The sequence below is a fragment of the Protopterus annectens genome, chromosome 14.part0, assembly GCF_019279795.1.
Source record: "Protopterus annectens isolate FY-2018-M chromosome 14.part0, PAN1.0, whole genome shotgun sequence".
Taxonomy (NCBI): domain Eukaryota; kingdom Metazoa; phylum Chordata; order Ceratodontiformes; family Protopteridae; genus Protopterus; species Protopterus annectens.
The window spans coordinates 687107332-687132930 of NC_056748.1; positions in this window are offsets into that span (position 1 = coordinate 687107332).

Below are 25599 nucleotides of genomic sequence, written 5' to 3' on the forward strand. Positions count from 1 at the left end.
AGAGCTCAGTCATGTCTCTTTTCATATTGTCCAGGGAGGAGCATCTCAAATCATTCACACCAACATGGACAGTGATTGAGTCATACTTGTACCCGGTGTGTAGAGACATAAATGTGTGCGTGATGTGGCAAATTCTGGCACTTGACAGACAACTGCCTATGACCTTGTCAAGCTTGGTGAGGGGGACAGCGGTGTGTCTCACAATTGAGTCAGTGATGACTAGTATGTTTGGTTTATTGTTACACCTTATGGGCTGTATTTGATTATTGTTATGCCTTATGGGCTGTGTTTGTGAGACATTGGTGTGTTGTCTGCTGTGTGGAATGTATTTGGTGTTGTGTGTGGAATGTTTGTCAATGTATTTTGGAGGTCTTTGCTGTTTAGGTACTTTTTATTGCGGACCTCCCCATAGGTGGGTGTGTTGTGCTTGGCTATGTGATGTAGATGGTGTGGTGTTTGTGCTGGCATTCTCCTCTTTGTCAGGAGTACTGATTGTGGCACAGGAGAGCATGGATTCCATGTTACTGATGTAGATGCATTTCTCGCAAGTAGATGAATTATGTGCTAGGATAAGATGGCTGTCTGTGAACATGAGGCAGTTGCTACACTGTCTCAGTATACCCATGTCAATCAGCCTGGCAGAAGAAACTGATGGGAATTGTCCAGACATAGTGTTCTGAAAACTTATGCAGACTTATGGAGAGAGGGTTTTGAAAAGGATGTGTCCAAAAGTGTGTAGGCCACAAAAACCTTTTAAATGTAAAATAACTAGCCTGTAGCCCAAGTGCTAAAACCAAAACTAAGAGTCTTTGAATAACAGGCAAATTTAATTAGGCTACTAACAAGCAGTAATAAATGTCGCAGTATAAAAGCACTTAAAACGTAAGAGCAAAAAGCAAAGCAAAATAAGGTAATAACGTAGGAAGAATACAATTATAGTAAAAAGAGCTAAATAAAGTGAAATTATTTTGGTAATCCCAGAAGTACCATTAATAGACTGCTAGGAATGTGTGTTCCATAAGCTGCAAGTCAGGCCAAGAGAACATTCTCAGGTATACAGAGAAAGATGTATAGAGACCTACTAGGCAATGGCTTCAATAAAGCTATCAGTCACTGTTGGCAAGGAGTAGACCCTGCAGTCATAACGGTCTGATTGGTCCAAGCTCTCATGTCTGTCAGAGAATGAATTTGCTGATAAAATTTGTCTATAGTCAGGGAACAAATGGGATGTAGGTCCTCACCTTGGATGCATAATGAATTGGACTGCTTTTACTCTGGTAGGAGAAACAAATGGTCACTTAAGGGATAGTTAGGAAGGTCTGATGACTGTGAGGGAGTACTGGTAAGGGATAGTTAGGAAGGTCTGGTGACTGTGAGGGAGTACTGGTAAGGGATAGTTAGGAAGGTCTGGTGACTGTGAGGGAGTACTGGTAAGGGATAGTTAGGAAGGTCTGGTGACTGTGAGGGAGTACTGGTAAGGGATAGTTAGGAAGGTCTGGTGACTGTGAGAGAGTACTGGTAAGGGATAGTTAGGAAGGTCTGGTGACTGTGAGGGAGTACTGGTAAGGGATAGTTAGGAAGGTCTGGTGACTGTGAGGGAGTACTGGTAAGGGATAGTTAGGAAGGTCTGGTGACTGTGAGGGAGTACTGGTAAGGGATAGTTAGGAAGGTCTGGTGACTGTGAGGGAGTACTGGTAAGGGATAGTTAGGAAGGTCTGATGACTGTGAGGGAGTACTGGTAAGGGATAGTTAGGAAGGTCTGATGACTGTGAGGGAGTACTGGTAAGGGATAGTTAGGAAGGTCTGGTGACTGTGAGGGAGTACTGGTAAGGGATAGTTAGGAAGGTCTGGTGACTGTGAGGGAGTACTGGTAAGGGATAGTTAGGAAGGTCTGGTGACTGTGAGAGAGTACTGGTAAGGGATAGTTAGGAAGGTCTGATGACTGTGATGGAGCACTGGTAAGGGATATTTAGGAAGGTCTGGTGACTGTGAGGGAGTACTGGTAAGTGATAGTTAGGAAGGTCTGATGACTGTGAGGGAGTACTGGTAAGGGATAGTTAGGAAGGTCTGGTGACTGTGAGGGAGTACTGGTAAGGGATAGTTAGGAAGGTCTGGTGACTGTGAGGGAGTACTGGTAAGGGATAGTTAGGAAGGTCTGATGACTGTGAGGGAGTACTGGTAAGGGATAGTTAGGAAGGTCTGGTGACTGTGAGGGAGTACTGGTAAGGGATAGTTAGGAAGGTCTGGTGACTGTGAGGGAGTACTGGTAAGGGATAGTTAGGAAGGTCTGATGACTGTGAGGGAGTACTGGTAAGGGGTAGTTAGGAAGGTCTGGTGACTGTGAGGGAGTACTGGTAATGGATAGTTAGGAAGGTCTGGTGACTGTGAGGGAGTACTGGTAAGGAATAGTTAGGAAGGTCTGGTGACTGTGAGGGAGTACTGGTAAGGGATAGTTAGGAAGGTCTGGTGACTGTGAGGGAGTACTGGTAAGGGATAGTTAGGAAGGTCTGGTGACTGTGAGGGAGTACTGGTAAGGGATAGTTAGGAAGGTCTGATGACTGTGAGGGAGTACTGGTAAGGGATAGTTAGGAAGGTCTGGTGACTGTGAGGGAGTACTGGTAAGGGATAGTTAGGAAGGTCTGGTGACTGTGAGGGAGTACTGGTAAGGCTGTGTCACTTTAAAAAAAACTGTTTTGTTACACACTATAAAATGAATAGCAGTATTATATAAAGTAGATTTATTTATTTAAACTACTACAAATGTGAAAGACAAAAAGTATCTCTAGAACATACTCTGAGCTTGTTAATTGCATAAACACTGCTCATGTTATAAGACGTCCTTTAATTCTTTTCAGTGCCTTAGATTAATATCTAGTCTTCATATTTTGCACACTGCTTTAGAATTATTCAGCATTTCTTTTTCTTTGCTTGTTGTCACCTTGTTATGCATCCTGTATGACTTTATTGTCTCATGAACCTGTTCAACTAGTCTATTATATTTATATACAGTTTGCTATAGTGCTGCTCAGTTCATGGCATAAAGATGTTTTCAGTGTATGGAGCATAAATTACATGCAGATTAAATAAAAAGAACATTGTTAAGCTTAATTTTGCCACCTCTTTACCTGAGTCAATTGTATATGGTTAGCAAATGCTGACCATAAAGTAACTGTGCTTATAATATACTTTATGCAGACCTGTTAGTTGTAAACTCTCTTAGACTGACCAGCTAAGTGTGGCCATCACTGACAAAACAGTCACATAATTGTAAGTGTTAGATGGAAAACTACAAGGACACATTTTTCCATGTGAATGATACCTACAAGATTCTGAGTAGCGTCTATGTACTTATTTATCTCCACCTACTTTATGCATAACAATTACTTTCTATGCACTTAACTAAACATTTTTTTCCTTAACATCTAAATGTTTAGAGTTTTGTCACATTTTTGAAAACAGTATGCAAGATCTGAGAATGTGTTGAAGCTTATACACAAGCACCAGAATCAAAATATCATCTTAGGAAAGGTGTAAATGCCTTTACTAAACTTAAATTAAATCAATCAGTCTTTATAATTGCTTGCATTTATAAAATAAGGGCACACCAAACATTATCTTTTGCTTAGGTGAGGTAAAACTGCTATACAGAGATCTTATATTTCTAAGAACAGAGACTGTACTAGCCCATAATAACTAAAGCAAACAATCGGCACAGCTGATACGTAGCAGAAAAAATATACAAAAGCCCTGCACGTTCCACATAACTTAGAAAAAAATGGAGTAAGGTCATCTATGCCATTAGGAACACAAAACATTTAAAGCATAGAGCAGCTAAGCAAATGAAGGCAGGCAGCCTTAGTCATAACTCATGCAGCTGAAACAGAGGTAGTATCTGCTTCTTCTGCAGCCTGAATATAAGGGATCGCAGGTGCAGACCAAGGAGACCAAAGCATGTGTTCATACACAGATGTATACAAAGGCTTAGTCTGCAAAGCCTCTGTGTAGGTCAGCATAACATGTCTGAACAGCTACATAGCATGTGAGTTTTGATTATGTTCAGAAATGGTATAAATACATCCTTGTGTAGGTGTCTGTAATGAAAACAGGAGAAATCCATACATATGACATTATGTGCAATATATACCACTATTACTGACCTCCATCTGCGGATTCAAATATTTTGTGTTCATGGATCATACAAAGGTGTACAACTCTTCCTCAACTGTTACCTTTGTGTTCCTCACCCATGAATAGTACATTGCTGCACAAAAATTCACAACCATTGGTCAAACTATCATCATTCCCTGTACTATAACAGTGTTGCTGAGGAACAGCATAAGTAGTTCTAATGTTCTGTTGATCACACAGGCTGTCTAGCTATAACAACTCTAGCATTACAGGAAGTTATGATATAACTACTGTGAACAAGTCCTGAGCATAAACAATGTTAAACAGCAGAGTCAATATCTACATCTACAGAAGGTTATCCTGACTGTGTTAGGGATAACTGTCAGAAAGTCAGTCTAGTATTGTTGTTAGATCATAAGTTGTATTAACTGCACAGTAAAGCATCCATTAAGATTCAATGACATAATGATTGTGCTGGGCATGGCAGAACACCAAGGTTTCCTTTTAATCACACTGATGCCCAGACTGCAGACATGGAGCAGTGCACAAAACCAATTTCTGAGAATGCAAACCACATTTCTTAATCTATCTAACAGCTTTCAACAGTGTTTTTTTTTTTTGTTTTAAAATAACAGCTGCTACCCTTACCTCCATGTATGTTTGTGAAAATCACTTTCTGGACATCCATGCATTAAATAAAACTATTTCTGCTTAGTTAGATACAGAAACATGACCTGTAAAGTAAGTAGTTCTTCAGATTTTATTTAATAAAACTGTGCTCTTATATTTATTAAATGGCAGTTGAATGCATTTGATTAACACTGTGCTGTGATATTTTTGATGCAGGTGGTTTTACATAAACTGGCTGCACCAAAACAGCAGTTACCCCATTCCATAGAATGCATTTCTCTTACTGGTGATACCCCACAGTCATAATTATTTTAGGGTTACCATGAACAGCTAAGCAGACTTTGATTTTTTTCTGTCTGCCTCATTAGGAAGCTAACATGCTATTTTTTTATCTTTTATCATGAAACATATTTCTTAGAGGCATGTTTATTTAGGTTTTTCCTCAAGAAACATTTAGTTCATTATTTGGTGAAAATTCATTCTTACTCATACTGGAATTTCTGTTCCTTTTCTTCACAGTACTGTAACCTGAGAGAGTGAAGGCTTATTAGAGTTGTGCATTTGCAGCAAATTGCATTGAAGTGAGCTATTCTGATCTATAATCAGTTACTTTTTCCTGCTTGTTTCTGACAGATCTTCTGTTTCATCTCATTTCAGAGCCCAGTTTCAAACAATTTCCACAGTCAGCCTGTTTTATTTTCCATTGATTTAATACTCATTTAGTGATCTGCCAATTTTTCTGTAATTTTGCAGTTCCCTTCAATCACTCTATTACTGAGTTTTATACATTTGTAACACAGATATACTACAAAAACCTTAACGTACTCTTACTCTAGTTTAATGTATATCAATATGGTTTGATAAGGCAACAGGATATAGCAATGTGGCTATGAATTAAATATTATTTTTAAATATTTGTATTTCAACAAAGTGTAGGTTTAATGGTGACAGGAAAGAACACAGACTGTATAGGGTCATTCACTGTGACAGAAAAAGACTATCAATCATTACAGTCGACAGTGCTACACTAGGACACACAAAGGCATGTGCCTCAGCTGTGAAAGTGTGGGCTCTGGTGAGTAGCCCACTCCCGGGAACATTAAACATTAATAGGGGAAAAAAGAAAGACTGTGATAGAGCAGTTGCTCTGTTCTCTCTGTAGTCTCTTCTTTGGCTCAAAAGAGCACAACTTGAGCTTGAGTGGAAAACAGTGTTCTTTTTGCAAATGCATACCTTTATTGAAGTGTGTGTGTGTCTGTGTGTGCGTGCTGGACCATCAGGGACCAGTGTTAAATCGCTGAGGATGCCCATCAATCAATAATGCCAGTCATTAATGCACACAGTTTAAAGGACAAGCCAGGTTAAGAGTCCTTCTCAAAGTCACAAAATAGGCAAATGGAGATTGAAAGAATCAGACCATAAACCCTGAACTACAGGGAAAAACTCACTAAGAACTCTCCAGCCAAGACTAGAATAGCTGGTCAAAAGGAGAAGGTGAACACTTGCACCACACCACATGGAATACACAGCCCTCCAGAACAAACACCAACACTGCCTTCACATAAAAACACAAACCACACACCCACCTTCTCGGAGGCTCTCAATAAAAATTTACCCAAACAGCATAGACCTCCAAGGCAGAAACACACTCGACCACCACAACACAACACTAATCATGAGACACATAACTTTCCTAAACAGTGTGCCACTCAACCAAAGCCCCTAGGGCAAAACAGCATGCCCACCACACTAGTCATAGGTGACTTGATAGTGAGGCACACGTATACCCTACTCACTAGGTTGAATAAGGAGAAAGTAACAGTCAGCTGCCTGTCAGGTGCCAGGATCCACCACATAACACACGCACTCAGGTCCCTCAACAACAGGTACAAATATGACTCTGTCATTGTACATGTGGGTATGAATTACCTGAGACATTCTTCCCTGGATTACATGAAAAGAGACATGGAGGAGCTCTCAGATTTTGTAGCCCAGGTGGGTATGACCCTAGCCCTGAGCAGCCTCCTACCATCACCAAGAATTATACCACAGTACAAGCAGAAAATGATTGATTTCAACAATTGGCTAAGTTTCTGGTGTCATTCTAAGGAGATCCAGTATCTGTCTGCCTGGGATCCAACATATATTGCCAATATATTGGCTGACAGGTTCAGTACAATTTTAGCCCTCTCTCCCCCACCAAACACCCAATCACAATACCATTAGATTGTCAGGCATCCAGTATTACTGCTGCACAGGTTAAAACAGCACTGTCCAAGGCCGAGAATACACCTTCTATGGGACCTGTCAATTTTGCCTGTCTGTGTTCTACATGAACTACAGAGTGAACTGGCACCTCACCTGTGTTCCCTGTTCAGTCACAGCCTCACCTCACCTCACCCTTTGTCCCTACTGAATGTTGGACTGCTACAGTCATCCCTCTCCACAAAGGAGGAGTGACTACAGACCATGTGAACTATTGCCCCAGTAGCCTGACGAGTCTGATATGCAAACCTATGGAACGTGTCATCATGGACCTAATAAACAAAGATATAGGGAATCTCCAAATTCTGGATCCCACACAGTTTGGTTTTGTGAAGGTTAGATCATGCCTGGTCAACTTCTTTGAGTCAGTCATCAGAGCAGTGGATGAAGACAAGGTGGTTCATACAGCCTACCTTGGTCTGGCCAAGGCCTTTGATACCATTCCCCACTCAGGAATCATAGAAAAACTCACTAAGCTAGGCATCAAACCTGATTCCCATGAATTACCACATCAATGGTGGTCCACTGTACACAGAAGGTGTTATAAGGGATCTCAGAACACAGGCTGACAGCAACCTCTCTTTTGACCACCACATTGCCACTATGGTTAGAAAGTCCTTCTATGTGGCACATCTCATTACTAAGGGTTTTGCATCCTGGAAGAAAGAGGTCACTGTCTCCCTCTACTCTTCCCTCATTAGGCCAATCATTGAGTACAATGCCCCATTAGGCATGTACCTCACTAGACACCTGCAACAACTGGAGAGGCTGCAAAAGTACCTCACAGGCAGAATCCTAGGCCTTAAACACTTGTCCTATATGGACAGACTCAAAAAACTCCAACTATTCTCTGTCTCATATCGTTTACTTACATGCGATCTCTGCTTGACTTAAAAAGCCATGTCTGACCCAGCTCTGTTAGAAATGCTACATCTAAAGAAATCCCAATCCCTCCACACCACACGCTCCAACATCCTCAAGCTCATTACCACAATCAACATAACAAGCTGGAGGGGCAGGTTCATAACCCAGAGACTACCCATGCTATGGAACACACTTCCCATACATGTCAAACAGAGCACCTCACTGGTACTCTTCAAGAGAAATCTTGATGAGTGGAGGGGAAATAGAAAATTCACCGTGTGGATCACTCCATTGGCTCTACTCGACAGAGACATTGGGAGCTAAGGTCGGGTGGCACGATGTCATGGTAATCCTATGGGTTAGACTTGTAATGGCTTCAGAGCCATTAGCCTAGCATACACCTATGAAGTTAAGAGTTTAGGGACATAATCCCCAGCACTAACTGCCAGACCATCATTTTCTGATAAATCAGTGAGGATTTCAGTCAGTTTCTAATAACAGGTATTAAATTTTCACAGCTTCTGTTTAGAAGATGAATGTGCAAAATGTGTTGTTTTAAGTGAAGCAGAGTATTCTGCACCTCTTATATGTTCCCAGTTTTCATCTGGTCTGGCAGCCAACACAGAAGACTAATTCAATGAATGTATTATTTATTTTTTATTTGACTTTACTCTTTGCTGACCCAGTTAATCCCACAAGGTCAGAGTCCTCTTTTTAATTAAGACCATAGGTAGCATTCATACTGACTAGGGACAATTTGGCCAATGCACTGGAAAGCTTCCCTTTATCTTTCTGAGCACTTGGTGGCTCCAGAAGGCTGTTAGTAGTGTTTGGGTAATTATAAGATGGAGGATGAAAAGAAAAGGGAGGGTGAGGATAGAGTGATGGATACAGTAAGAAGGAGAACATTGTAGTTACATAGTTGAAAGATGGATGTCTGGCAACTTCTGTAATTAGAGATGATGGATCAAGATGAGACAAATACTGATAAGTGAGCAATCTGGATTTCTATGGTGGATGGCATGCTGGGAGAAGAAACAATGAAGTTGCAGTTTAGGGTATGGCTAGCTAGTGGAGTAGATGATTTTAAAGGCATATCCCTGCAACAGGGTGTTGTTATGAACATTAAAGAAAAAAAAAAACACTAACATATGCAGAAATTGTAAACAAAGGAAGGAAAGATGCTGTGACTGAATATGACTGATACAAAGACAACACAACCAGAAAAGACGACCAGAGGTATGAAACAATTATTAACTGGTATGAAATTATGGACATTATTTATGGTTTAGACTGCAGGGTATAAAACATCAATTCATTAAAATAAAGAAGCCTTTTGCAAAACTGCTTTTGAAACTTTTACTTTACCTGTAAACGTATGAATGAATTTAAGAAAAAAATATATATTTGTACCACGGAATGAATATAATTTCAAAACTGGGACTATATTTGAGGAACAATATAAATGTGCAGTTCTGAATATGTGATAAAGAGGAACTTGAATAATACAATGGATGAGATTGAAAAATATATGATTAAGGAAACATAAGGAACACAAGGAATTTGGTCAATCAAAAGCACTTTTTGTGGGGATGAAAAGCACTTGGTGTAAGACTAATAAACAAAGATGTGGTCAATGCAGAGAAAGCAGACATACCACAAAACATTGTAAACCTGTACATAGAAAATGCTATGAATTTGGACATTTTTTATTTGGTTTTCCTATACTAGAGAAGGAAGGCTAGAAGAAAAGGAAAAAGAAGAAAATAGTTCAAAAAGAAAGACAATTTGTGGATAATATAGCTGAAGAGATTGGTGGAGAAAGTATTATGGGAGAGAAAAACTGAAAAGGAAAACACACCTAATATTTACAACTATGGTGGGCATAAGACAGTAAATTAAATGCTTTACAAAGAGAAATCATTACAGTGCATGAAAAAGATATGCAGCACTAGGAAGTGAAAAATAATTACAGAGAATGCAGAAAATGAAGAAGAAAAAATAAGAAACATGAAAATAAAAAATAAAAAAAAACTGGATGACTAGAAATAATATTAGAGGTTTGATTGTGGCTGAATGGTGTAAAAATAGGTTTGGAGGTTCTACAATTTCCAAAGGAAGAAAACAGAAATAATATGAATTAAAAAAGACTGCATGATCTGCTGGGAGTTGTATGTGTTCGGGAATATAGAATGCATGAAATGGAAATTTTACAAGAACAGGTATACAATGTAAAAAAAAAAAAAAAAAAAAAAAGGTGAAAATGTAAAGAATTCTCTAGAAAATTAGATTGCTATCAGAGAAATTGAAGAAATAATAAAAGAAGAGATGGAAGCATCATCACCAGGAATAAAAAAAAATGAAAATGAGAAATGAATATTCTGTACAATTTTAAATTAATGGATAGTAAAAGGAATTAAGTTTATATGGAAAAAAGATGAAAGGAAAATATGAAGACTTGAAATCAAATAACACTGGGAAGTACAGATTATAAAATATTTATGGAAACGACTCAAAAGGTTACAGAAGTATTTTTTATATAATTTTATGAGAAGGTATTTTCTCAATCAATGAAAGTGAGGTGATGGTACTATTGATTATAGCAGTAGAAGGAACAGTTGTGAATTTGAAAGAAAATAAGTAAATAAGGCCAGTGACATTATGTAGTATAGGCATTTGATAAGGTTAGTCATGAAGCAGTACAGAAGATTCTAGAGACATATCTGATAGGAGAAAAATATGATTATTATAAAAATACGTTATGGTCATGGGTGAAATTTGTGGTAAATGGATTAATGGAAGAAAATATAAAAATTAGGAGAAAAATTAAACAAGGATGTCCATTAGGTATGTGCGTGTACTGGTAATGAATGTGTGAAATGAAAGAAGCAAAGTGAAAATGGAAAAAGGATTTATTATACAAACTGTCAGTACAGATGACTTACGCATAGCGGTTAAATAAGATATGGATAAGGGCAGCAGTAGTAGTAGTACAAGCTGAAATTATTAAAGTAATCGGTGTTTCAGTTAAATAAGATGAAAAGCAAATGGTTTTGGTTAAGCCATGATAATATATATTATATATCATACAAGGAAGATAATAAGTATCAGAAGTAGCATTTGGGGACTATGAAAATATAACAAAACAATGGAAAATAATTTGAAATAATTTTTAAATGTCATCATGGTGGTGAAGTTTTCATTTCTCATTTAACAAGAATGTATATGTTAAATATGTGCATATTAGAAAAAAAATAACATATTTAGTGACATATGCTTCTAGCTAAAACAGAGCATGAGAAGTTAGAAATATTATTAATTTTATTTGGGGACTGAGACTGAATTCTTTAAAAATAGTAGATATATACAATACAAAGGTGGAAGTTTGGACTCTTAAAAAAAATGTACTTAGTGTCTTAACATTTTTCCTGTGCAATATAGAATGTGAAAGAGAGAGTCACAAATAATGAGGAAAAAGTCATCAACATAGTAATATCAGTCATTAGAGTTTCATAATTCCTATTACTCATAAAATTAATGTAGATGTAAAACCGGTTTCTCTGTTAAAGTTTTAAGGGAACTACGGTACTCATCCTGTTGATTGTGGTCAGTTATGCAGAATATTTTTGATTTTCTATCCTATTTATGTCCTGTTATTCATTAATTGGACTGGCAGTTAGCACAGAGGACTGAGGTCTGAGCTATTAGTTACCAACTTCCTTTGTCCATGGTACAGGGTTTGATTTTTTTTCTGTTTTCATTTGCATACTGAGTCACCTAATCAAACACTGCAGCTGAGTTATCCCTGAAAAGGGACTATTTGTCCTGTGGACTTACCTGGTCAACAAATAGGTAATATCTAATCTATGTGTATATATATATATATCTATATATATATATATATATATATATATATATATATATATATATATATATATATATATCTATAAAGAGAGAGGGAGAATGAGTAAATAACTAACGATTACAGTCACGTGTGTGTGCGGTTCCCCTTCATATGATCAAATTTTTTAAACTCAAAAATCATAAACTCGAAACCAGAATCTCGAATTTAGAGGAACTCGAACATATGAAAGGGACAAAAAAAATAACACCTTTCAAATGTTTTCGCAAGGGGGATTCACCCCACTGCACCCCCCACATAGGGGGTTGTGCCCCCCACTCCCCCCTACTTAAATATACCTACTCCGAAATTGCACTATAGTGAAGGGAAAGAGAAATCTCCCATTCTGCACTATACGCATAAGCACAAAATGGAAGATTTTCCATTCCTCCGCTATAGTGCAGTCACGGAACATACACATTTAAACTGCTAGGGTACAGGGGGTCCTGGCCCCCTGCAATAAGGTAAGTTAACTTTTTATTTTTTTAAACCTAAGGCTCCCATTCACAATTTCGAGTGAACGGAAGTTCGAGATTCTGGTCTCGAGATAATGAATTTCGAGCTTCCATCCATTCGATCTTGTGAAGGGGGAACTATGTGTGCGCATGTGTATTTGCTTCTGTACAGATATTGGTTTCTGCATTCCAGAGTCATTATGCCATAAAGGAAGGCATCCATAGCAGTAAACAGGAACATCAACATATGATCGATATTCGTTGGGTATGATTCTTACTTTATTTTGTTTGCTGACTACTGACAATATGTTTATTGTTTGACTGTGAATAAACTAAACTAGACAGCATTATATCAGCAGGTTTAAAATTAATATCTTAAATATGAATGTATTTTCAATTTAGGTTGTTTTTTTTGTCTGGCATATAGGTATGAACATTGACTTTAGATGACTGTTGCGTTTGATGTGTAACCCCAAAGCAGTGTGCAAAAATGGTAAAAAGGGGTTGTAGGTAGACTGATGGATGCACATGGGTGTGGGATGCAGTGTCAGGCTACATCAGTTCATCTTTTACTAAATGCAGATAAATACGGCTATGAGTAATTAATGAGCTGCTTCCTGCAGGGCATGGTTTGATTCCCTCAGCCTGTGTTTGTCTGCTGTGTGACTTTGACCAAGTCATTTAACCAGTCAGTGTTCTTGGGCTGTGCTTGAAAGGGATATTTGTGTCCAGTGGGCCAACCCAAGCTGTTATCAAATGTGTTATGTATTTATCTTTTGAATTCCTGCATCCTTTTCCTAGCTGCTGTTTGACTGTGAATCCAAGCATTTTATTGTAGTTCATGGAATAGCCATATACATTTTCAATAAATGTGAGTCTCAAAGGAAAAGAAGTTTCTGTTGCTTATCATGTCTGTTTTCAATGTAAGAATGTTTTGTTTTGTTTCGCAACTGTATGTACGTCCTTCTGCTATAAAACTTTTATTAATAAAAGTTTCAAATTAAATCCAAATCTCTGTGATTGTAAAATTAAAGAAGAAAATGGTATATAAATTGACAAGTCTGAATAGTATCACGGTGTTATATGATAACTGGGGATATATAGCCAAATAACCGGGTAATGGTATGGCTGAAGGGGATGGGGTGGTTGATTACCCTGACTAAAGCCCCATTTGAGCATGATACAGTTCTGTAAGCATAAAAAATCTGGGAAAATGAAATCCTGCTATACTGTACAGTTTTAATGACAACTACAGTGGTGAAGCCAGACACACATCCCTTAATGCAATGTGTTAGCTAAGTTAGCAAAACAATAAATGTCATCAGCTGTGCACCATTTTACAAGGGTTGTGGAAAATTTAAGCGGTATCTTCTGTAAAAAGAATAAATGATGACCAAAGTGATTGGACTGTAGCAGCATTTACTGTTGGTTGGCAGTGGCACAATTCAGCCTCACATTTCTTCAGGTATATAATTTCAAATTAAACTCCTTTGTTCTAGAACATAAGTTAAGAAATTTTTAAAAGTACAGCATGAGGGGCAGGGTTATTTGTTTATTGCTGCCATGTCTAGATTTTTGCCCCTCAGACTTGGCATTAGTATTAAACTGTGACTATAATAAATAGAATAAAAATACTGTATGCTTTTTTCTATTTCATAATGGTTACATTTTTTATTTCTCAACTTAAGTGCAATTCATACAAATAAGTAGTAAGCTGTTTATTTGATCCCTCAACACTATAGGCAAATAAATTCTTGGTTACCCGCATTTTACACCTTGCAGTGTGTGTGTGTTATGTGCATCTCTCTTTTTTTGCTCACACTTCACTCCTGCTATGAAAGTGGAACCAAATGAAACAGAATGGCACATAGTAGTCTTATGCTAGTATATTACAGAAACACTTATTTCTCAATGTCAGTGCAGTTTATGGACATAAAATTGTTGAGATAACCTTATACATAATAAGCAGATGTGAGGGTGTGCTAAAAGATGGGGAAAAGAGTGAGGTATATGAATGCATGTGCATGCATGTTTCTATACATGCATTTGTGTGTGGGTGTATATGCATGCATGTGTGTATATGCACGTGTGTGGATGTTTTCATCCCAGGTTTACTTCAGGCATGAACATTTAAACAGTTAACCAGAAACCAGGCTACTCTACCCCATCCTGTATTTCCTGATACTTACTGAAGTTGCCTTTCTTGGGTGTTGTGCTTGCTGCTCGGATTGCCAAATGGGGGTATGGTCTTTTGCAACCAGATCTCTTATGTTTTGAGCATATGGGTAATCTGTACTGGGTGTGTCATAAAACAGACTAGCCCACCATTTATATTATAACTGCTGTATAACTTTATACCACTGAGAAGTAATGGAAAAGGAAAATATGGTGCGGCCATGTCTTGCAGTCAGTGCATAGGGTTAAGGCTGTGAACTGTAATTCCTGTGGTACATGGTTTGATTCCAACAGCCTTCATTTGTCTAATGTGTGACCTTGAGAAATTCACTTAACCAGACAGTGTGGTATTGCAATGGGGAATTTGGACTAGGGTTCTCAGTGGTTTGCTGGACTGCAAGCCTATGAACTACTTACGACATGCATGTCCTGTTGAGCAAAGGGAGAGTGGTCATCAAAAAACTTCACAAGCATAGAGTAACCATGCTGTTAGCTCCCTTCCTATTTGCTAGTACTTGTTGCAAATTTTTACCTTATGAGAGTAAGTGAAACTGTTCTATATTTTCAAGATGGCAAGGTGACTACTGCTAAAATGTAAATAAATCTCCACAGTTCCAATTGTAAATGTAATAAATCCAATATGCAGTTCGAATGACAATAAAACACTCAATATTTATTAAAACAAAAAACAACCGGTAAGCACTTTCATTCACAAAGAACTTCTTCAGACCTAGTTGTCACACACACAAAATTCACATTTATAGTTTGCTCAAGTCACATAACCAAAAACATTAGCAGTGTTTTAGCCCTTTCTTACATAACACTGCTTTAAAGTTTTCCATATCATTCATACCTGGATCTGCATCTGTGTTTAGCCTCACTTGCCAAGCATATTCTTCCCAGTTTAAATCCAATTCTGCATCCCATCTCTTGTCTGCATTTAAAACTTGGTCAATAACAGTAAAACTAAAACCACTTTAATTCTGTTATGACAGTTAACATGTCTTGCTAGGGCATTAGTTACATCCAGTTTTTCAACTGCCCTCAGGTGCTCATAAATTCTGCGATGGAAGCTATGTATAGTTCTTCCTATGTAAAATCCATCGCAAGAATTACATAATACTAGATACACAATGAATTTAGACTTGCAATTGTAATTGTAATTCCTCTTGATATTAACAGTAAAGTCCTGAGCCTTTACTACTATTTTTTCCCCAGTACCAAAAACTTGCAATAATTGCAGTCTTCACATCTTGACATCCCATTAAAAGTAATCGGAGTATTACATTTTTTGGTTTCTAAAAAATCCTTAAGACTTTTCCCTCTTTTTGTGACAAAAGTAAGACTCTCATATAAAAAAGCACCTAACTCTTGGAAATTATTCAAACATTTCCAATTATTTGTGTTGATCTGCTTAATACTGTACATATCTACTGAATTTTCCAATGTACAACTCAGATTATTATCTACTTCTTCACTATTTCTTTCAGCATCCTTTGTTATCCCTTTCTTCCTCACAGCTTAATTTTATCTATTGCTTCACATATTACCCCAATAGAGTTACCCCTGATTAAATTTTTTTTTCTTAACATCTCACATTCTTCCAAAAAATGCTCATCTTCATCAGTGAGTCTATTTATTCTATCAAGCTGACCAGACAATATCATTTTTCAAGCTCACACTATGTAAACTGCTGTATTCCAAGTAGTTGTTAATCGGGACATCTATTTTTAAAAATTTTAACCAAGATTTCCACCCCTTTCTTGTGCACAGTCAGATTCAGTTAATTCACACTACTTCTCATTCAAACTGCGTATTGGATTTATTACATTTACTGCTAAAATGTATTTAAGTCTTCTACGGAAATTTGTTCACTGTTATAAAAACATTCTGAAAATTATAACTGCTCCAATTGAAATCCTGCACCACAAAAAAAATATTCAGATTCTGAAATGGGTTATTGTGTCTAGGCATTCCCTTCTGAGAGCTACCCATACCTCTCAACTGCACGTTTCTTTTTTGTTTTGCATAAAATTTTCAGTCTGTCCCGCATTACATTTTTGATTTTCTGGTAAATCAGGCATGCTTATAGCCAGTCAATGAGGCCAGTAATTAGAGTTTTACATTACTTATTGTTCAAAAAATGCATGTTGATGCAAAACATGTCACTCCATTAACTTTAAGTGCACTAGAATAATATTTATAAATTATTCCTAAGACTCCCGCCATTATCTTTGGTGTTGCCCAAAATTCTTGCCCAAATAAGTTAACAGGTATGATGTTGCCTCAAAACATTCAGCTTTGAAATATTTCTACTGGCATTACTACCACAAATGTGAAATAGTGTACTGTGCAGTTCTTGTTGCTGCACTACAGCTTTTTTTTTTGAGGGGGCTGTAAAACTAATATGTTCATTATTGCTTGCCAGTCTATCCTAGTTCTTTCAATATACCTTTGTATTCTATTATGATGCATCAAATTCATTATGTTATTATAATAATTCAAAGACCCTGCTGCAGTGAAGTGATCTTGTAGGTCTTTTTTCCCAGAGCAATTTTATGAGTCATGATAGACATACGGGACTCATTTTTTTAGATTTCATTTAAACAGAAAGAAAGCAGTATGAGTCACTGGCATGTTGCACAGCTTCTGGATGCTGTTTTCATTTTCACTTTACTGCATAAATTATTCTGATCTGTGTTCTCAGAGCAACTCTTACCTCTTTAAAGTAGTTGACTGAACTGCATGTTTATAAGCTTCCATGTTTTAGTCCAAGTGCTAACAGACCCTATTCCCACATTTCTCTTGAAATGTCAAAACTATCATTTTAATATAGGAGATGTTAACTAACCATCTAACTTCTACTTCAAAGACAATTTGCCATACATTTAAACTACTTTTGATATTTACAAGTGTCTGCAGTCGGAAGATGTGTATTTTATCTTGAATGTTGCAAACATACAAATATTTCAAGCATGGGCATTAATGCCCTTCTATCCTGCCAATATACTAAACAGTTGTTCCTATAAAAAGTGTCCAGGCTGTTCTTAATATATCTAAACTAGTACTTGCTTTAATGTAGTTTGGCAGTCTGTTCCATGCATCATCTGCTCTCAGCGAACCAATTACCACAATTATTCCTATAGAATCTTCTGCATAGGTTATCTGATGATTCTCTACTACTTTTTGATAACCCCAGAGGTAGTTGTATTTAAATGCCCTCTATACCTGAATAAGATCTACTCTGAAATATCTATAACAGGCACAGTATATGTTCAGATATTTTAATCTTTCATAATAACTTAAGTTTTCACATCAGTGGACTCTTGGTATATTTCCACTGCTCTTTCCAGTTTTTTTTTATAAAGTTGTCATATTGTTATACCATACTCAAGTTTGCATCTAATGTAATTAACAAACGATGACTTCATCATTTCTGATTTCCTAGACTTTGCAAATCTTTTTATACAGCCTATAGTTCTATAACTATCATTAACCAATTGGTTGATATGATTAGAAGAATTCAATACTGGATCTATTCATATACCAAGATCCTTAAATTAATCAAAGGTTTCAATCACCGTGTGCTATATTAAATATTCAACTTTCAATTTATGTCTCCCAAATCTCATATGCCTATTTTTTGTGTCTATATCAGCATATTATTCTCCTGTGCCCAAATGGTCAATTTAATCAAGTTCTTTTTCAGACATGCCCCATCTCTAACACATGTATTCAATGTATCCATTTTCAGATCATCTACATACATACTGTAGAACACCTAGGTTAAAAAGATAGGTCTGAAAGATGCAATCTAAACAGGTTAAGGCCTAGGACAGAGCCCTGTCGGGCACTCTGGCTATAACCAAGAATTTTCCCTGTCCAATTGTTGTAGGATACTTGACATGTCCTATTTGTAAGCCAAGCATCCATGCATCTTATCAAGAGTAAATCAATACCTAGTTGTCGTAATTTATTGATCAGAGTTTTGTCTATGCCCCTTTCTAATGCTGATGTTAAATCTGTATAAATTATATCACAGCACATTTTTTCATTCATGCCTGTTATTATATTGTTATAGAACATCATGTTATAGGTGGTAATAGATCTATTATAATACATGCATGCTGATATATGGTTTCAAGTCCCATCCTTTCCAGTTCTGGCAACAACGTACCCAATATTACCTTCTCCTTTATTTTTCCACAACATGAAAGTAGACTTAAGGGTCTAAATGACTCTGGGTTCATCCTACTCCCCTTTCCCTTAAAGATAGGTCTAATAAGTGCATGTCTCCAATCTTCAGGAATCTCCCTATATTTATATGACCAAGTAAATAATATATATAATAATACTAAGTTTTGTTGAGGTGTTCTCGGATCATTATTGCTTATTCTATCTCCTCCCAATGCTTTGTCTGGCTTAAATTTGCATAGTTCTTTTTCAATATGATTTAATTAAATTATCTGAAGTTACCTAGATGTCACTAGAACAACTTACCACACCCCCTTCATGGTGCCAAACTGTTTTGCATAATATTTTATATTTTGTAAATATATTTATAATCTGCTGTGCCCGAGAATAAATTTGAATGTACTCACACAGTTTATCAATCTGTATATCTTTACTTCTTCCATATTGTGTGCATCTATAAAATGGTTTGCTATTATGCTCAATATCTTTATATAACTTTTCTTCAAATTTTTCGTGATCTTGTCTCACGCTATGCTTAATTTGTTTTTCCAGATTATTTCACTTTTTCAAAGTTATAGTTCAACCTTTTTTCCATTTATTATATTTTTTGCCTCTCACCTAACTAAGGTACATTGTTCTTATGGAAATATATCTCCCTGATGTTGTATAGATCCTGATGTTAAATATTTTTTTGATTTTATGCACTCAAAGTATTTCTCTTTCAGAACTTTTCTCATTCCTACTACAGATTTTCCAGGGAATGCATCGCTCCAATTAGTTTTACATAGTGACTGTTTTGCTTCCATATATGTAAATAACCTTCTGTGGATTGGTTTAGATTTCAGTTTGACAGAATTGTCTAGCAACAAATTAACCTTTATAACCCCATGATCACTGCACATTAGTGGTGGTAAAACTTGATGGTTCGTTTCCCTGTTAATTATTTTTTTATACTCTGAAGTAACTGCTGTTCATGAACATATGTCATGAATAATTTACTTACTAATGTTTTTGAATGAATATTATTCCAGTCTTTCTGGTAAATTTAAGTCCCAAGCCACTATTATTCTTCCCTCCTGTGTTTCATGCAAGACATATATGAATTCATCTAGGTCATTAGCACTTGACTTTGGTGGTCTATACACTCCAACTGTTATATGTTGCAGGGTTGCCTTTATTTGCTCACTCTCATGGCTGTCCTCTCCTCTCATTTTCCAATGAAATGATCCAAGCTTTCATTCTCTGATTCTTGACCTCCCACTTCAGCATTTTGATCTGTCTCTCCTATCAGTCACCATCCTGATCGCCTTCTTGCCAACTCGACTTTTATCTTGGATTCCTCATATTTCTTCAGATTCTCATTCAGTGTACTACACCTGTCTAAGCCTATCCCATAGATCCTTCACTACCTGCACCTTTTTTTCTTCATTCTGTTTTAGACATACTGTTACTCCTCCAAGTAGCTTTCTATCAAAACTCAGTTGCAAATTTCCAGTGTGGCCTTTTTAAGTCTGCCGTCACCCTAACCATGTTATGTGCCCATTTGATACTGTCTCTCCTCAGCCAGTGCCCAGGATTCCATCTCCATCCACCTATGATCTGGTTTCCTAGTTCCTAATTCATGCTGACAATCACACAGTCTCATAAGTTTCTTGCCACAGTATAGAATTGTGATTTCCCCAGTTGTTTTCTTATCTACCAATAGTCTGTCCAATCTGCTACTTTTTTCATTTCATAACTTTAGAATTTAAACACTGCTTCGCCTAGTCTTAATTCTTCATTTTTCAAAAAATAAGAGTCTAGTTATACCTATCAAAAATAATGTAAGCATTCTAATTGTAGCAGGCAATATTTACATACTATACTCTCTTGTACATTTTCAGGGATACATACTGTAAAACTGCTGAAGTCTGTGCTGGGTCAACACCCTACCTCCTCTGTTTTCCAAGCTCCCCACAAAATTGTATTAACAAAACAGCAAAAAAAAAAAAAATGCAATATAATATACTTGAACACTAAACCACAGGATTGGCAAAAGCAGTCGTTATTCACAGGCATAGTCCTACACATATTTTGCTCATTTCATTATAATATACTCTGACTACTGTCATTAAACATGTGCTTGAAGCTACCTACAGTATCTGATAACTCTGTTAGGTATCTGGCATAATGCATTGTATATCACACTCTTTAATTAGAGATGAATGAGCAGCTACCACCTCAGTATTATTTTGTAGTTTTCCAGTTTCATGCACCTCATCCATAAGGACTCAACACCCCCCTTTGCATCCTATGGTATGCTAGAACTCATCATGTTAAATAACATAAATATACAAACAATGGTAAAAAAGATCATTGCAACATCACTCTCTCCCTATTAAAAATGCTTCCTCAATCACACACATGCTGCAATCATTTCTCCCACCCCAATCTAGTGTATTCCTCAACCACACATCCATGGAACATCTGTCCTACACTACACTGTAAGAATGTCCATCTTCTTCCTTTCACTGCCATAGCACTTCACAGTTTTTCCATTTTGGTCAAAATTTTACCTTTCTCCTCCTCCTCTATTGGAGTTCCCAAGTCACTAACTTCTCCATCTGCCACCTCTCTGCCAGCACCTATTTTTCAATGGAGATCTCTCCCTAAAAGAATTATCAATGCAGGACTCCTGCACCCTCTCTAGTAACGTTCCTATAGATGCAGGCATGAAGCATGTAACATTGTACTCTCATTTTCCTACCACTTTATTGCACTTTTCACATACTCAACCTTTTGCTGGTTGCAGTCAAACATTTGCTGCTGTTTTTACCATCTTCCACAGCTTCTAATGAATGTTGGATAAATCATATAATCAAAGCATAGATGTCCTATTTTATAGAAGGATACTTAAAGTCTACCAGAAAAATTGAGTTTTAAAGGGACATTCTTCTGGTATATTTAGGAATGTAATGTGATTTTTCAGGGGACATCGAGAGGGTTGTGTAACGGATTATGAGCTGATAATTAATTAAATTTAGTATGATTTTTTTTACCAATGATTTCTCTTCATGGATATCTATGAATCTGCATGGAGGTGATGTGGTTTGCCACAAATATCCAGACTACCACAGCTGTTATTGAGTATAAATGCATGGAAGGTATAAAACTCAGATTTGGAGATTGCTCACATGTGGATGCATTCCAAATACTAACGGGTGACAAGGTCATGTTTTTTGTTATTGGTACTCATGGTACTGACCAGAGGCATCTTTGATTTATTTATTTTTTAGGTTAATTAGGGTGTCCATTATCTGGAATCTGCCAAAAAGGTTCTAAAGAGGCTGAAACGCTTTTAGCTAGGCTTGCCACCCCTCCGTTTTTTATCCGGACTATCAGGAAATCAAACTGATTCTCCGGTAGTCCAGAAAACACTGTACAAACTCCGGTATTCTGTTTCAAAAAGGAAACAGACTATCGGAGTTTGTAAATCAGCTGATTTACTATGCTTTTTTTACAGAAAAGCATAGCAAATCAGCCAAAAGCAGGCGGCGGGAACGAAAAAAGAGGGCGTTCCCATTGAGTGATGCTGTCGTGACATCACAAAATAGGCGGTATGTTGGCGGGAGAGGGGGTGGGGCAGGCGGGGTTACTGGTGACGCGAGGGGCATGGCGTGGCTCCGGTTTTAGCCGTGAACGAAGGTGGCAACCCTACTTTTAGCCAGTATGTGGAAGCCTTGGACCTAGAAATGTAAGTCATCTTTATCAAAACAAGTAGGGCTGTCAAGACCACATCCCAGGTTGACATATACTGAATCACTTGATATCTCTTAGTCCAGGGAATCAGAACTTGTTGACATTTATCTGACTGAGTAGTTAAAAGACAGAGAATGTAAATTTAATTTAATTAAGCAAAATTGTAGTTTGCACTGTAATTGACTTAATTTTTGTTTATGCTTTTTTTTGAACAGAGTGCAAATATAATTAAATTTGTAGTTTACACTACAATTAAATTAATTTTAGTTTATGTTTTCTCTAGAGAAGAACAGCCCTACTAAATGGGATAAGGCGAACTGTTTATCCACATGAGCTGTACACCATTTAATTTATGTTGTACAGCCTAGTGGCTGTAATACTGTAAACCTGAAAATGAAACTGTTTCTGTCTATGTATCTAGTATATGCTTACTCTGCAAAACAAAACTAGCAAGAGAAATGAAAGAGATGAAAATACAGGTATGGCTTCAGCCAGTAACGGCAGATCCCTAAAACACCAGCAAATTAACATCTGCTTTAGAACAGACAACCATTACCTCCCAGACGGCTTATCAACTTGGGTCAAACCTAGTTGTAATTGTACTACATTTATAAACTGCAATCAGTAAAGAATAATGCATTTTTATAACACAAAGTCACACTTAACAGACCTTTAAATGGCCAAGCAACTGCAAATACAGCATCAAATTAACTTTTTAGCAAAACAAATGAAAAATAATACTTTATATGCAGACAAACTGTAGGTGTCCATGAAAACAAGTACATTCCTATATCTCTGATGTAAAATGATATCAAAATGCCAGTTTTTTGCTCTCTTTCCCCTTTTGCACAGAAACACAGTTCTCTAATGGTTTTGGATTTGGATAAAATCAACAATCAGCACTCTGTACTATATAAACAAGAGGAGAAAATGAACAAACAGAAAAAAAAAATACCAGTTATTATAACAGAGCCTAATACCATATCTTTAGAGATCAGAATATTAGGTTTAGCTGTTTACCCATCTTCTAATTGTTTAGACAGAATGTGGATTTATATTAATTATATTTTTGTTGATGCTGACATATATTTTTGCACTCTATCACTACGATTTACTTATTTTCATTTCAGTTTTTGTTAAATTTGAATTTTACGTGTTTCTTTTCTTCTGTACTCTTTCACCTTACACATATGTTTTGTAGATAACAGCAAATCTCATGTGCGACCAGTACTGCTCACCTCTAGTGAGTATTTCTTTCCTTATCCATTTCGCTCTTCGTCATCTGTCTCTGTGATCTAGCCTCAATCATTTTCCTACAGATTTAATCACTTCTCATCAGTCCTTAATACACTTGAACTTCCACAATAGCCTCATATTTATCCCTAAGATGAATGTCTTGGTTACATCTAGATACAGAAAATCTGTTCAATTTCTTGTCCACCTTCACTCATCCATTCAAATACCAGAATACATGTGTTTCACAATATATATCAGACATACAAATGTAGTCCTTTTCTTTTTGCATACCACATTGTTGCATCACACTGGTGCTATGTGATCGTGCAGACTTTGGTGCTATATAGATGATTTTCAGCTAAATATGTGGCTTGAACAATCATGTTGCTATTCTGCAGGATTTTCAGGCAGTTAAATTGTTAGTAGTGCGTTTGTTTGTCATAATAATTACTGCAAAACCAGGTCAGCATATTAATGCTAAGCAAGTTAGTTTATATTTCCTGTCTTATCCCACATCATCATGCCATTTTAATTCTCATCATCACTTAATTGAGGTAGAGACATGTGCAAATAAAATGCTGCACATATATTCTACTGATTTCAGTGTTGTACTGCAGGTGCTCCATAATAACAGGTTCATAAGACTATAACTACTTCTCTTGGCAAGGAAAAAAGTCTTGGTAATGTGATGATACTTTGTTCTACCTACTTGAGATATGCAAAACAGTTTGCAAACTGGTACACATAATTATGCAGACTAATCTGGTTAAATAACTTACTCAATTATACTGTAGGCAAAAAGGAGGCTAAGAGAATCAAACTCAGGACAATAAGACAAAGGTCATTAGCAGATCATACCTTTTAATCCTCTGCAGTAATTTTCCTGAAAAGTGCCTTCAGCTGCCATGCCTTTGCCATCTTCATTGCTACTTAGTATAAGGTGGTTGTCTGAATGCATTCCTCCCATTCATATACTATTGTATAATGTGTGAGCCTTATCTTGAGCATGGTAAGTCTTGCTCCATAATAGTTGAGAGGCAAGTCATTTGAATATAATTTACTTCATCTCCAAAAGGAACTGAAATGGCTTTCACTTTTCGTGCTGTGAGATACAAAGCACATGTGCCTATTCAGGCCTTACTAGACACCTTGTACAAATCAATACTTGATTCTTAAAGCAATGCTGATTGAATAACACTTCTTTTATTTCTTTAATGTAATAATCAACTTTGTTGACTTAATGCTGCAGCTCCCTGTGGAAATCCCAGTCTTTAGAAAAATGCTACTCATTACTGTGTATAACATAAACTGTAAGCTATATAAGTGAAGATTTTATTCCAAGGCTCAGTGCAAGTACTTCAGGTGTGGAAATGCCATGAAGCTCTTTTGCAGAGAATTCACAATGCATGTCTTTTATACAAATACACAATAAGATATTGACAAAATTATAAAAACAAATTAACAATTTATTGCTTGAGCTGTGCATGTCCACAGACATAAAAGGGTAACGCCTACATTTTATGCAACATGTCTAATTGTCTCTATTGTGCTTGCAATGGTTAGAATACCATTGAATCTGATGCTCTTTTTCCTATAATTTATACCAGGCTCTTTTTTTTCTCAGAATCTCCATTTGCATTGTTGATTTGCATTGATTGATTTATAGTAATCAATGTTTACCCTACGACTAAAATCCCACAGGCTGGAGGACAGACTAGAAGGAATAAGACAGAAACACTGCTGAAGCTGCATGATATTAAACTACATGCAAACAAATGCTGTAGTTCTTTACAGAGGACTCCACTTGGAATATAAGTGAATTAAATAAAATATTGTCTACAAGCCTAAAACATTTACAGAAATGACATTAAAATTCCATTGAACTGTCATTCACCAGAACATAGTAGTGCAAATCTAACATGGCCCCGTGTCAGCTATGCTGTGAATTCCATTGTAAGTTTCAGCTCATGAGAAGAAAACTGTATCTTCATGCATGAACTTTCACCAGAAGCA